The 14,408-nt window shown below is 38.9% G+C and overlaps 1 long non-coding RNA gene across 14 annotated transcripts in view; it reads left to right on the top strand.

Moving 5' to 3' along the window:
- The window catches only part of LOC118553314 (uncharacterized), a 257,392-nt gene that overhangs the window by 31,076 nt on the left and 211,908 nt on the right, over nucleotides 1-14,408 (top strand). The window contains exon 2 of one of the 14 annotated variants that reach the window (XR_013447723.1): nucleotides 9,737-9,819. The exons of the other annotated variants lie outside the window; for them this stretch is intronic. This is a non-coding gene — a long non-coding RNA (uncharacterized LOC118553314). The remainder of the gene's footprint in view (nucleotides 1-9,736; nucleotides 9,820-14,408) is intronic. 14 annotated transcript variants of the gene reach the window in all.

Here is a 14,408-nt window from a genome sequence, read left to right as displayed (position 1 = left end):
CAAAAATAGAAAACAAGAGATAGTAAAATAATGGACTGAAAAATCAGAGAAGGTACAAAATGCTAATATTTTGCATTAGTATGCACATATCTTTTTTCTTAAGGATTTGAAAACATTGGAGTATGTGCTCCTTGCTTTTACATAGACAATTTGAAGGACATAAAATCCATGATGTATTGAACTGAGGACAGAAGTCTAAATATACCACACTTTATTCTTTAAAAATAGCTCTCTGTTTCATTACATTTTCTGCCACCTCTAAGATTTGACCAATTCATAAGTGGAAGGTAGCCTTCAGATTATATAGTCAAGTTACATGGAATGTCAGTGGGGAAGAAAATGATGAGGAAGAAACAGTGTTCATTATACAATCAAGAAGTGTGAAAAAGATTAGACTAGAGAGGCTTTAGGAGAAGAATTATTTTGGTTTTTTTTTTACTTTAAAATAGATACGGAAGCTTAGTTGAGGCTATCTGACAATACGAGGGTTTGGATAAAATAAAGAGAACAGATTTCAGTTGAGCAAGGCACTCCTCCTAAATAGACTAATTCTGATAAATCACCAAGACATGGGGCTGTCAGATTCCAGACAATGAATTTATACAGAAGGAAACAAAGCCCCATTGATGTTTTTATTGTAGATGTTCTTACTATGTCAGTACCAAGCTATAAAACAGGCAAAGAACTGAGCGTAATTACAGCCTCTCTCAATGTGAGAACTGGTTTGAGAAAAGCCCCATTGAAGCTCATTGCACTGGGGGTGGGTGGGTGGTGGGTCCTCTCAGCAGGACCATAAATCAGGTTCAAGGGGAGGAACTTTATCTGTGCTGTGCAAAGCCATGGGTCTGATTCGTAGACATTAAGTTGGGTTATCTTAGGTAGACAATGGAAGAATGAGCCTAGGTCCTGAGACCAGGGGTTTGAGACTTGGTCTTAACCCTCATATGCAGCAGGGTTGCCTTGGGGAAGGCAGCAGCTTCTCTGAGCCAGTTTTCCCATTCATAAAATATAGTGCTCTGACTACGTGAACTGTATGGACTCTTCCAACTTGAGCATTCTGATTCTTTCTCTTTAGAACCTTAGCTTGTTTTCTTTATTCCAATGGCAGGGCAATATTGTAAAGCTTAATTGCCAACAAGTGAAAAGGGAAAATCCAAATGTCAGAAAAGAGACTTGCAGCTTGCTGATCCCCGGTGTGAAGGATTATAGTATTGTTTGTCAAATATTTCACTTTCCCACTTCTTCCTTGAAGAACCCCTTCTTGTGTGAGGTTTATATGTTTCTGCCCTGTTGAAGTCAGGAGTAGCCATGTGAACATGCTTTATTTAATGGAATACAGGTGGAAGTCACATATGTCACTTCCAAAATGAGCATATTAGGTTTGTGGTGTCTCTTCTTTCTTGGATTCTTTCTTCTTTCTGGTATGATGGCCAGAGATATATCAGAGATAAAGGATGTTCTCTCAGCCCGAGTCTGGAGTGACCAATATTTGGAGTAGTTAATGATCATGCATTGTGAGCAAGAAGTAAACCTTTGTTTTAAGCCACTGCACTTTTGGGGATCATTTGTTATCACAGCAAAACAACATTCTAGGAATGGCCAACTATGAAAAGCAGGTCTGATTTCTTGACTATGATTCCAACAGAAAATCAGAATTCTAAACATTTTTTTTAAGAACTGTCTCTCTTTTCTCTAATCTTCGTTTAAGTACTATCATATATATATATATATGGCATATGCATATATATGTGTATGTATACAGATATGTACATATGTATATATGATATATATACATGTTTATACACATATTGTTTATATAATTTAGATACATATAAATTTTCTGCTAATGTCTATGTCAGGTACCCCAGTGCAGGCACTAGGCTATGGAAGATTTGAGTAATTTTGTTTCCATTTAGTCTATGATGCATTTAATTTTCTTCCATGAACAAGGTTGCCTCTGTGCCTTTTATCTATTTATCCAACAAATAGTTTTGATCACCTACTAAGTAACTGGTAATCCCTGGAGATGCAACAGTGTAAAGATAAACCTGGTCCCTTAAGTCGGTTGTATTATATCTTCCAGTAGCCTCAAGGAGACAGGTACCAGACACAGTGATAAATGCTATGCCGGTAATGCATATGGTGTTATAGGAGCACCTACAGTAAGCATTTTAAATCAGAGCTTTGGCACCGTGGGAGGCTTTCTAGAGGAAGTGATGTCTAATCCAAGAACTGAAGAATAAATAGTGATTAGACAGGAGAAGTGTGTGTGTGTGTGTGTGTGTGTGTGTGTAAAGATGGGTTGGGGAATTAAGTGTGGTAACAGTATACTGGTAAAGAATGTTCCAGGAGAGGAAACCATATGAGTGAAAGACCAGTGATGAATCCAGACCGCAGATATTAAGGGGGGAGGGGCATTGTCTGGAAAGGAAGGAGAAACCTGATCATACAGGAGCTTCTAAGTCATATTCAGGCCCTGGATTTTATCTTAATAGTCAGTGGGGAGCCCTTGAAGGGTTTTAAGGAACATGTTTCCTCTGCCTCTAATGCCCTCCCCACCCAACTCCCCTTCCCACCGCCCGACACTCCTCATCTAACCCACTCAACAACCTCTTCCTCTGACTCTAGTCAGATCGAACTCTCTGGAACCTTCCCAGGGAGATAAAGCTCCTTCCTCTCTAACTTATCATTTGTATATATATATCTATTTCCCTGAACACATTTATATTTATTCACTTTCATCCCTTTCCCATAACTTAAGATCTGAAACTCTTGGGGGCAGGGCCTTGTCTTTTCATCTGTGTATCCTCAGTGATTCTCAGTTCTTGGCTCTTAGCAGGCACTCTGTAAATGTGGCAAAAACAATAAGCAGAAAGAGGAGAGCCTTGGGAGGATCCAATCTGTAAGGAAATATGGCCACTGAGGCAGGGCATTCAGATGCTTCCTGATGCTCTCAGGCCTTTACCACAGAGAACGTTTGTTTTTGAGGAATCTCAGAATGATCTCGTTCAGAGATGACACTTAGCCAGGAAACTTAGGCACTAGATCTTGCCATCCCCCTTCCCTCTGAGTAACTCAGGCCGGCTGGGGCTTCACCTGTCTTTTCTAATTTTCTGAGCCAGTTTCCACCATTGGGAATATCTGTCTAGGCTCCTGCTTCAACCCAGACGGGCTCAGGCGTGGAGGTAGCTCCGTGGCTTTGGAGGTGAACAAACCTGAAGTCATGCCTTACTTAGCTCTGCCATTGACTGGCTTTGCATGGCAGGTAGAATTCTAAGGTGACCCCATCGGTGTCCCACACCCTGTATGGTCTCCCTGCCCCTCCACTTGAGTATGGGTGGAATCTATGAATATGACTGGATAGCATTCCTGTGGTTAGGTTACTAACCAGTGGACTTTGAGTGAACCAAATGAGAGATTATCCTGGAGCGGGTATGGGGGAGCCTGACTGGCCTGGGAGCAAATAACCAAGTTGTAAACTGCCTACTGGAATCACGTGGGCAGGGGAGTATGTGACTTCTGCTGCCTGACATGAATTCTGCCAATAACCAGTGAGCTTGGATGAGGGCTGCAAATTTCAAGTAAGCATCACAGCCCTGGCCCACACCTTGATTTCAGCTTGGAGAAACCTGACCCAGCTAACCTGATATCTGGACTCCTGACCCATGAGAACCATGAGATAATGCAATTGTGTTGTTTTAAACTGCTAAGATTGTGGTAATTTTTTATGCAGCAAGGACACATCAACAAAAGGCTAATACGCTATATGACTGTATGACTTTGGAAAAGTTACCTTCCTTCTCTGAACCTCATTTTCATCATCTGTGAAGTGAGCATGATAATCTTATCCCCTCATGAGGAGTCAGTTGTTGAAACCAATTCAGAGAATATATGCAGAGTACCTAGTATTCTCAACATGGATTAAGTACCCCCTCTGTTGCCTCCCTGCCATGAGCACCACCATCTATGCATATGCCTTTTTTTGGAACATTCTGCCCTGGGTTGCCCCTTCAAAGAGCCCGTCCAGGGATTCAGGCTGTGGTAGGTGTCATTTGCCTAGCAGCCCATCCTAGGGCTAGTGTTCTAATGAAAATTCCTATTGTAATGCATAACCATGAGGAGTCCAGAATGAAATTGCTTTGGGAGCCTTTGTGTGATTAACATTTCAGCTGTTTATGGAGTCTTTGCCCTATCATTTCCTGTTTTAAAAAATTAATGTGCTGGTTTATTATTAAAAACCAAGGAAGGGGGAAGTTCAGCTGGTGCACAGAGAAATAGTTCTAGATGATCCAAATAAAAGTGTCTGAGTAGGGAGAATATTTGGAAGACCCCTTTTTTATTTAGATGCCCTTTTAATGCCTATAACTTTTTCTTTTGATGTCACTCCCCCTCTACCCCAGCTCCTTACCTTCTGTCATCTTGCCCCTAAATTTGAGTGGGATAAAAGACATTCGAGTCAAGAGCATTGTGACTTTTTAATTATGCCAGTGGTGTTGTGTATGACGGTGTTGTGTGTGAGCCATTATATCAGGGTATTTGAGTTAGATTGGTCTTTGCAGGCCTATTTTACAGATAAGAAAACTGAGCCCAAGGAGACATAGCTAATTAGTGACTCAATTTTCTCTGAAGGAAACCAGATCTCCTAACACACTTTCCTCAAGTAATCTGAATCAATTAATTTTGCATGTATCAAAGTTGAAAGCCTGCTGTGGTGATCTAAGGACCACATGCTCACTTCTTCTTCATCGTGGATGCCAATGATCTGTAAGGCTGCCACCAACTGCGGCCCCGCAGGGAGTAGAAGGCTTTCTTAAGCCAGATAGAAAGACCCAATTCAATAAGAAGGAAAGATTTAGGTTGGATATAAGGAGCAGAAATAGCTCAGTTGCCAGTACTAACTCTGAAGGGGTTCTGAGAAATAATGTTCTTTAGGGATCATCAATGAGACTAGAGATTTATGTATCCATCAGATGGCTTTAGTCATTAGCTACTTGGCCTTACTCTTCATCTTCTGTCTGCTATCCCACTATATTTCTGATGCCTGGTATTTATTTACTGGAACAGACTGGGCTCTCTTTTTCTAAGAAGAAGAAAGAAATTCTGTTCTAGAGCCTCATCAACCTGGAATCGTAGTAAAGATTGATGGAGCATTTACTGAGTGCAGGAATATTAACATGTAGGCCTGAGAGCACTATCCTTAGGAAGTCTTGCTTGCAACATTGGCCTTGGCTGGCATCTGGGAACTTGAATGGTGAAGAGTTCCTTACGGTGATTTGAAATGGCCCCTCACTGGTAAGAGTGGCTCACTGTGCCTAAACTGTACAAGCAGCCTCATTCATGCTGAATACCTGCTGTCCTTCTAGGATTCTGGAATATTGGTACATACCGGGCAGTGGGTGCTTATATGCCCAGTTCCCAATAAAAACTTAGGTCACAGGCCCCAGTGAGCTTCTGGAGGAGATATTATTTCCCATGTGCTTCAACAACCCATTTATGAAGGAATTGAGCGTGTCCTGTGTGACAGCAGCAGGATAGGCCCCTTCGAAGCTTGCGTTTGGTTTCCTTTGGATTTTGTTCGATGCACCTTTACCTTTGTTGATTTTGCTTTATATCCTCTTCACTGCAATAAATCTGAGCTGTGAGTACAACTATATACTAAGTCATGTAATTCCTCGTAGCAAGTCACCAAGGCTGGGACTGGTCTTCAGACTTCTTCACTTCCTTAGGGAGAATATTTTTATTTTATTTTATTTTATTTTATTATTTATTTTATTTTATTTTATTTTATTTTTTTTTTATTTATTTTCTGAGAAGCTTCCCTAGCACCACAAAAGCAGCAGGCTTTAACTTCAGGGAGCTCAACTTCAAGAGCCAATATGAAAGGGTGCCTGGGTGGCTCAGTCGGCTGAGCTTCTGACTTAATTTCAGCTCAGGTTGTGATCTCAGGGTCCTGGGATTGAGCCCTGCGTCAGGCTCTGCGCTCAGCATAAAGTCTGCTTGAGATTCTCGCTCTTCTTCTTCCTCTGCCCCTCCCCATGCAAATAAATAAATAAAATCTTTTCGAAAAACAAATAAAAACAGTCAATATGAAGAAAGACAGTCCACTCTAAAATACTGAAATATAATGTAATACTTTTTTATACCCATTTTTTCCTTCTGGTTTGCTCATCTACCCCTCTCCACATCCCACGTTTTTATTCTTTTTTAATTTTTTACTTTATTATTTCCTTCCTGTTCATTTCCAATGGTTCCACCTGTCTTATCTTACAACTTGGGCTATGAATTTCATGATACCAAAGACTATAAATAGCAGATTTAGCAGAAAACAACAAAATATTAGTGTATGGAGACTCCATTTTTATGCTCAGGAATTTTATTATTTGTCTTCTAATTAAAAGAAATCACTTAATATTTTTGTCCCTTAGTTTTCTAATCTGATAAATGGGGCTAGTATTCTCTGTCCACCTCATGAAGTTACAGAAGGGATCAAATGAGGTGATTTTTATGTAAGAATTTCAGAAATTTGAGCTATAGAGAATTGTTGAACCTTATTATTCTCCTGGAACAATCACAAGTGGATTACATGAGAAATGCATGCTCTTGAGATGTGGGCATTCTCTCTCTTTGTTCATAAAATGACAGACAAGAGAATATAAAGATTGTCAATGAGAAAGGACCATAGAAATAGTTAGCCCTGAGTAAAAGAAGATTACGAGAATGGTTTGATTACTGACTTCAAGTATGCAGAGGACAGCCCTGAAGAAAAAACAAGAGAACAATTCTGTTTGACTTCACAAGATAAAATCAAGACTAACGGGAAAAAAATACAGGAAGAAAAAGAAAGACCTGGCTGAGGCAGAGAGAAAGGAAGAGCGGGAGAAACTGGTCTTTAGAGCTGTTCAAGGTCAGGCTGAACCACAGCATCTTGCATATTGCACAAGGAATTAAACACCAGATTTATGAATGAGCTGCTTTTGTGAACCACTCCTGCAATTTTTGCTGCATTCTCTGTGCTATTATTTATTGAATCTTTAAATAATTCATTCATTTTTTTAGATAAACTTATTTTAAAACTATATTTTGCACATTTTCTGTTTCGGTCATTTTTTTGTAATGTACATTAAAATGCAAAGGTAACTATAAAAAACATACATCTGTTAGTAAACCCGAAACTAGATGCCTTCCAAACCTGATAGTCCATGGAAATTCTTAAGCCAAATGAAAGACAAGAACAAAAACAAAACTACAACTCTGGGGCCCTGATTTCTATTTCTGAGAACCTTTTGGTCACTTGGCACCATGTAGTCTTCCTTGAAGAAAAATATGGTGCTTCATTTGTGAAGCTGAGAGTATCACTTGGCCTCTCTTCATGGGAGATCATAAGGCTCTCCTTCTCCACTTCTGCACTGCTAATCCCTCTCTCACAACCCACCAGGACGATGGGTGCAAACCAGGACTAAAGCCGACTGGGATGTATGCTAGCCTACCTTTTCCTCACTCTCGCTGCCCCGGTTTTGCACTTCCCACATAAAGCACTGGCACTTAATTCTTGACTCCTGCTCTGTTATCTAGGGATGCAGGCTAAGACTTTCCCCCTTTGTCTCTTAATGCATACTTGGTCTACAGAAGTTACATTCCTGCCCCCATGCCCAGAGTTGATTAGAGCAGAGAAGGGCACCTGGCCCAAGATGGATCAGTTTCCTTCTTGCCGGAATTTGGAATTTCAGCCTAGAGACCGTGTATAGTTTGCTAGGGCTGTTTTTAAACAAAGTACCACCAACTGGGTGGCCAGTGAGGAGGAGCAATGAATAATTTGTCCCAAGATCTGAGTAAAAAGCAAGTGGAAACTATATATTCAATGAAGACTAAACAATGACTAACATAAAGGAAACCATACTGCAAACATCCCAAATAATAGAGTCAGCAGAAGCGGATGCCTGAAGCAACTGACTTTTATTACAGAGGCTGTAGACAGATGTAAAAATTTTATAATACCTGTTGATATCTTAAATATACCTTTGGTATGTTACTTTGTTACTTAATGGGGAAAGGAAAGCCATGCTTAATAGAGGAGTGCTTGAAAACAGCTTGATCAGGCAGAAGCACCTCTTCAAACTCAGGATCAATTTAAGATCTTTGTAGGTCTTAGATTCTCTTGTTTTTAGAGGTCCAAATCATATCGAATATATATTAATAAGGAAAATGGTACATTTTAACTTATATATATAACTGTTTTAAGATTTAATTGCCCTTGGATAGTTAACAAAACATTGCATTCTATAAGTACAACAATAGCATTTATTAATTCCTATTTTGCAATTTTCTTATGTTAGAGCCAATTCATGTTGTTGCATTTTGTGTGGGGGTGGTTTTTGAAATTTTATAGGCCTTATGCATTGTGCTTTTGGTGCCCAGTGGAAGAAGTTGGATGTGTTTGCATATTAATGGTTTAAAAAAATTTTTTTTAAAGATCTTATTTATTTGAATGAGAGGAAGCACATGCACAAGAGGCAGGGAGGGACGGAGGGAGAGGGAGAAGCAGACTCCCCATTGAGCAGGGATCCTGATACAGGACTCGATCCCAGGACTCTGGGATCATGACTTGAGCTGAAGACAGAGGCTTAACCAACTGAGCCACTCAGGCGCCCCTGTTTTAGAAATTTTTAATCAATTTATAATTACGTTTTTGTTAACAACTGAAAAACATAATAGACTATAGTATTTAAACCGCTGCTGTATTTGCTTTCAAGAAGTGTTCTGGAAGTAAGCCCAGGTTTCCAGAAGCATGAGAAATAGTTCTGTATTTAAGAAGCTACTATTAATAGCCTCTGCAACAAAAAATAAGTCCTCATTTTAAAGAACACTATTAAAAAGTAAACGAGACAAGCCACCTTTCATAATAAGGTGACTAACATGTGCATCAGTATATCTGATTCAAACTCAAAATGTGTTTAGAAACACAGCATACAGTCAGCCTAGTTATGTGGTTTCCACATTTTTGACATAAAATGAAGCAAAGTGAACCACTTCCAGGAAAATGAAATAAAAAGAAAATGACTAGGTATAGTTATAAATATTACATTTCCTGCTTAAAAATAAAAGGCAATTAGGGGGCACCTGGGTGGCTCAGTTGGTTAAGTGTCCGACGCTTGGTTCTGGCTCAGGTCATGATCTCAGGGTCATGAGATTGAGGCTCCTGTCAGACTCCCATGCTCAGCATGAAATCTGCTTGGGATTCTGTCTCTCCCTCTCCCTCTGCTCTTCCCCCCATTCTCTCTGTCTCCCTCAAATAAATACATAAATACATAAATAAAATCATAAAATAAAAGGCAATTAAAAATATTGCCATTTGCATGTGTTGTAATGAGCACTGGGTATTACATAAGATGGATGAATCACAGACCTGCACCCCTGAAACAAATAATACATTATATGTTAATTAATTGAATTTGAATTTTAAAAAAATTAAAGAGAAAAATGTTGCCATTTACAAACATTTCTACTTTTCCTGAATTAGGTTTCCTCTGAAAGAGTGGGCTCAGAAAGACGTGTTCAACCAATTCAGCACAATTACATGAGACAGATGTCATAACATTTGTTGGGGTTCTGCTCAGGAGCTATCTCCTTTGCAAGTTTTCTCCCCTCTCAGATCTACTCTAACATTTCTGTTTCATTTAGCTCATGACTGGATACCATCTTGTATTATTTTCCAACTGTTTTCTGTCTGACCCCTCAGGAGCGCTAAGCTTTTTGAAGGGTCACCTATCAGCTTGTGCCTGAGTTAGGAAAGGGACTCCGCTGAATGGAAACATGGATGCCGTGAGTTTTTCTGTACACACTAACAGATATTTGCCTTATCTTTACTAGCTCAGATGGCCACACTGTTTTTTCAAGCCTGCTAGCATGTATTCAAGTAGTCCAAATCAGTACGTATTGATAACAATACATTGAAGTGATTATCCTTTTTACTCAATCTATCAATTAATCAACGAATATGGCTTGACCTCCAATTACGTTCAAAGTACTATTTTATCGAAGAGCAAAAATACATATATAATTCAGAAAAGAGGGACTGAGCTGAATCAATGGGAATTTAAAATCTAAAATTTTGGGACAGACACCAAAAACAATGATATTCTGTGTTGGTGGATTTAAGGTGATGTAAGGTGAGGTGTGTGCTCTTACAGATAACTGTGGATTATAGCATCTTTATAAAAATTGACAACATTTATCAAAAGTCTTGCAACTTTTCCCAAAAGGCATCTGGAAACAGTGTTTAGGAGCATTTACCTGCATTCAAAGCTCAGTTCCTCTGCGGTGTGACTTTGGGAAATTACTTAATCTTGCTTTCTCAGCATCCTCATCTGTAAAGAAGGATAGTAATAGTACCTGCCCATTTTAAGTATAAAATAAGCCAATATTACTAAAATTAAGGACTAGTGTCTAGCAGACAATATGTGCCAAATAGCCTTCTAAAATATCTTTGGACACAACATTTGCACTTGTAGAAACTGAGGAATTAATTAGAGATGAGAGTTGGGATATGAGTATAAGTATGAAAATTTAAATACATCTTCAATGTCATACTTGATGGAAATGGTTCAGTTAATTAAGGCATATCCACATTAGAGTGTATTATACAACCATTAAAAAATTAGGTTTTCAAAGAATATGGAGATGGAGACATTGTCAGACATCATGTTACATTTTGAAAGCAGTGTGTAAAGTTCCCTATACATATTATGATCCTAATGCTGTTATAAGGCACGTAGGAAAAGTCCTAGAAAGAAATATCAAGATATTAATGGTAATTATCTCAGGGTATTGAAATTAGGATTTTTAAAATATTTTCTTCTTTATCTTTTCTATAATTTCAAAATTTTCCACAAACACGGAAAAAAGTTAAAAAAAAAAAAAAAGGTAGGTAACACAGGGAAAGGAGAAGTGGTGATCAAAGATTTATATTCCCTAGCTTTTTTTTTTCCAAGCTGCTGAACAAACATACATAATGAATCTTGAATATCTTCAAAGAGTAGCAATTTTTAAAGCAAGATATGGTTTTAAGATATAATTAACTGGAGAGTATCCTTTTAATAAACAGCATTTTATATATGTATATATACATGCACATGTATCCTCCCTTTAAAAAAAGAAGCTTAAAGTGGTGAATCATGCCCTGGCCAAGAGGTAATGAAGCAAAAGCTGATGAGTTTTGGATAAACTCAACAATAAGTCAAGTCAGTAGACTAGTAGAAACCAAAGGCAAGTTTCAAGGGGAAAAAAAACTACAGACTGATGATCTTGGGAGTTGGTAAAGTAATTTGCAAAGGCTAAATATTATTGCAAATCTGACAACTGGAGGTACCAGAACTCACTCCATCATCTACCAGCTAAGTGAGAGAGGCCCCTTGCAGACCTGAAAGGGGTGGGGGAGGTCACTTATTCCATCCAACAAATTCCCTTTCCTGAAGGGGTGAGTTATGAGCTTAAATCCCCAAGTTTCGTAATGAAAATGTACCTTCAAATGTTTAAAAAATTTTTCTCTTCTCATTTCCTGGCTTGGAAGAAGAAGTATACCTTCATGGTGGTTGTCCAGCAAATATTTACTGCCTAGGCAATTCCTACCTGGATTTTCTTAAAATAATAAGAAAAGGGGAAAAAATGCTCTGAACATTCGTAAACCTGCTCACTGAATCAAAGAACATGTAAAAGCAGCTTGGTAGCAAGCACAGTAATTACCAATTGTGATGACTGAGGTCTATTTCTTTCTCATTTTTACAGTAGTCATGTGCTTGCAATCCAGGACCCTCAGAGAAAGTTACATAGGCAAATGTCAAGGTTAAGGATATATCCTTTAAATAGCAGTTAGACACAAGATACATGCTCAGCCACTCTTAAAAAGAAAGTGATAATTGTAATTCATTCTAAAGGAAGCATTTTTAATTTATAACCTCTAAAAGAAACTGTCTTTATTATGCTGCAGAGTATTCTAAGTGTGTATCATGGCTAATATTTTATGCATACATTTTTTCAGTCGAAGGCATTTGCCATAATTCAGCTTTAACAAACTCTGTTCTCAGCTGTAACTCAGAGCATGACATATATCTGTTGTCCAGCTATAAATCTGTGGTTGTTATTATACTTTTATGAATCTGATTCATGCAGAAAGCATTATCCCTGCAACTTTAATTAAGGAGTTAGGAATTTCCCCATTTGAATTCCTAGCATTCTGTACACTTTATTGCATCTTCCCCTGTGAGCCTTAAATGAGATATTTGGATTACAGATCCTTAGAAGAATAAAATCCATAAGCTCTAAATCAGGGATGGGTAAATGGATTTGATCCAGCTTTAGAACTGACTTTGATGGCTCAAATTGCACTGAGTCTCTTAAGGATTGGATCAATCATTAATATCTAACTTTTTAAAGCTGTAATTTTTGGTATTTGTTGGTATCAGGATATTAAGATGTGGTCTGTTGTTCGGTTTCTTATTTCTGGGCAGCCCTCCAGTGTCTTACTTGGGTTGTACTAAAGCCAAGAATTTATGACTCAAGATTAATAGGACAAAATCAGGTATGAAACAGAGAGAAATCTATGTATGGCCTATTACATTAGACACTGTTACTTTTAATATAATGAGGTTGTGAATATTTGTGCATAGGTGCCGGTGATTTTACACAATACATAGAAACTATATGTCTTTAATTGCCATTGTATCTTTAGGTTGGCTACATATTTAGACATCTTGCATTCCCACCCCAGTTCTGATTTCCCATTCTGATGCTTCAAAAACACAGCATAATAGTAATTCTACCAGCTCTTAGTTAAATATCAGCTCTGGTTTAAGGGCTTCCCCACTGAATGCCCATAACTAACCAGTGAGGTCATTACTATAATTATCCCCACTTTACAGATGAGAACACCGAGGCAATGAGAGGTTAAGCAACTTGCTCAAGATTAAAAAGTCAGTAAATGGAAGAGCTGTAAGTATGAGCCCAGGTGCATCTGGCTCTGGAATTCACAATGTGAAGCATTCTGCTATGAAGCCTGAACTAATGTAGTTCCATCAGCACACATTCACTGAGCTTTTTAAACCAGCACCACTCTATCCTATCAGGGAAGAGAAAATGTTTAAGACTATGTCCTTGACCCCAAGAAGCTTGCAATAGGGCGAAAAGAGAAGAAGTACACACAGGGCCAATTATGGTGGAGTACATGTCATGATAATAACATTTATTGGATGATTACTCTGTGTCAGCTGCCATGCTAATAACTAAATCTGTGTAACCACAGAAGGGACTATTTTTATCTCAGTTTTATGAGAGAGGAAGCTGGAGGTAAGTAATTGAAGTCATACAGCCAGTGAGTAGCGGAGCTGAGATTTGAGCATTGGCAGTCTGAATCCAGAGCCCCAGCTCTTAGCCATTGTTTTCTACTGGATGTGAACACATTCTCAAATGTATGTGGCATATAGCAGAAAAGTGCTATAAGAGCTTAGTGAGGGTAGGAAGGGTGGAGAGTCCAGTTAACCAATTACTTAGCTAATTAAATTTATTCAGTAGTATTGGTTATCTTCATTGTCTCGAGCCATACTGAAATGCTTTAGGCTCTCTGAACTCAGTATGCTCTCTTTTGTGTCTAGATTTCTGCACACTTCCTACCAAGAATATCCTTCATGCCCTGCCTCCCCTAGCACCAACCCACCCACCAAATCTTATCACCTCTACTATCTCCCCTACCACCATTGTGTAGTACTATTCACCCTTCTGTCTCTGCTTGAATCCCAAAACCTCTGGGAAGCCTTTCTGCCCCTCCAAGACTTGAGTGGGTCTAGTCACTTGTAATCCTACCCCATTATAGCACCTACCACACTGTGGCATGATTACAGCTTTTCTTGTCTATCCACCCATGTCATGCCTGCTCCCCCGCACTTCTCCCCCAACCAACACTCCCTCACCCACCCCAATAATAGTCTTGGAGCTTCTTGAATGCTGGAACTGGGCCTTACTTCCTCCATTGAACTGCAAGCTCCCAATACAATGCCTGACACATAATAAATGTTTTATAAATATTTTTTTGATGACTTACTGAGTTCTATGTGCCAAATACTGTGCCCATAAAACACTTGTTATGTGATAGCACTGAGTGAACATTTGTTTCCATGATCTCATTGCATTCTTATAATAAGCCTCTCAGACATTATTATTTTCATTTTACAGATAAGGGTACTGAGGCTCAAGAACACAGCATCCTTAAGTTCACATAGTTAGTAAATGGGGAGTTGGAAGTAGAAATCAGGTCTGTCTGATCCTAACCTGTCCTGCAGATGAACCAGCAGTGGTAATGCAGGTTCTAGAAGGCATGATGTAGTTCTAATAAGGCACACAGAGGAGGCAAAGGAGTCAGA

Source organism: Halichoerus grypus, chromosome 5 (genome assembly GCF_964656455.1).
Source record: "Halichoerus grypus chromosome 5, mHalGry1.hap1.1, whole genome shotgun sequence".
NCBI lineage: Eukaryota > Metazoa > Chordata > Mammalia > Carnivora > Phocidae > Halichoerus > Halichoerus grypus.
Note: the sequence above shows the minus strand (reverse complement) of the source record. Positions and strands in the feature narration are given on the sequence as shown.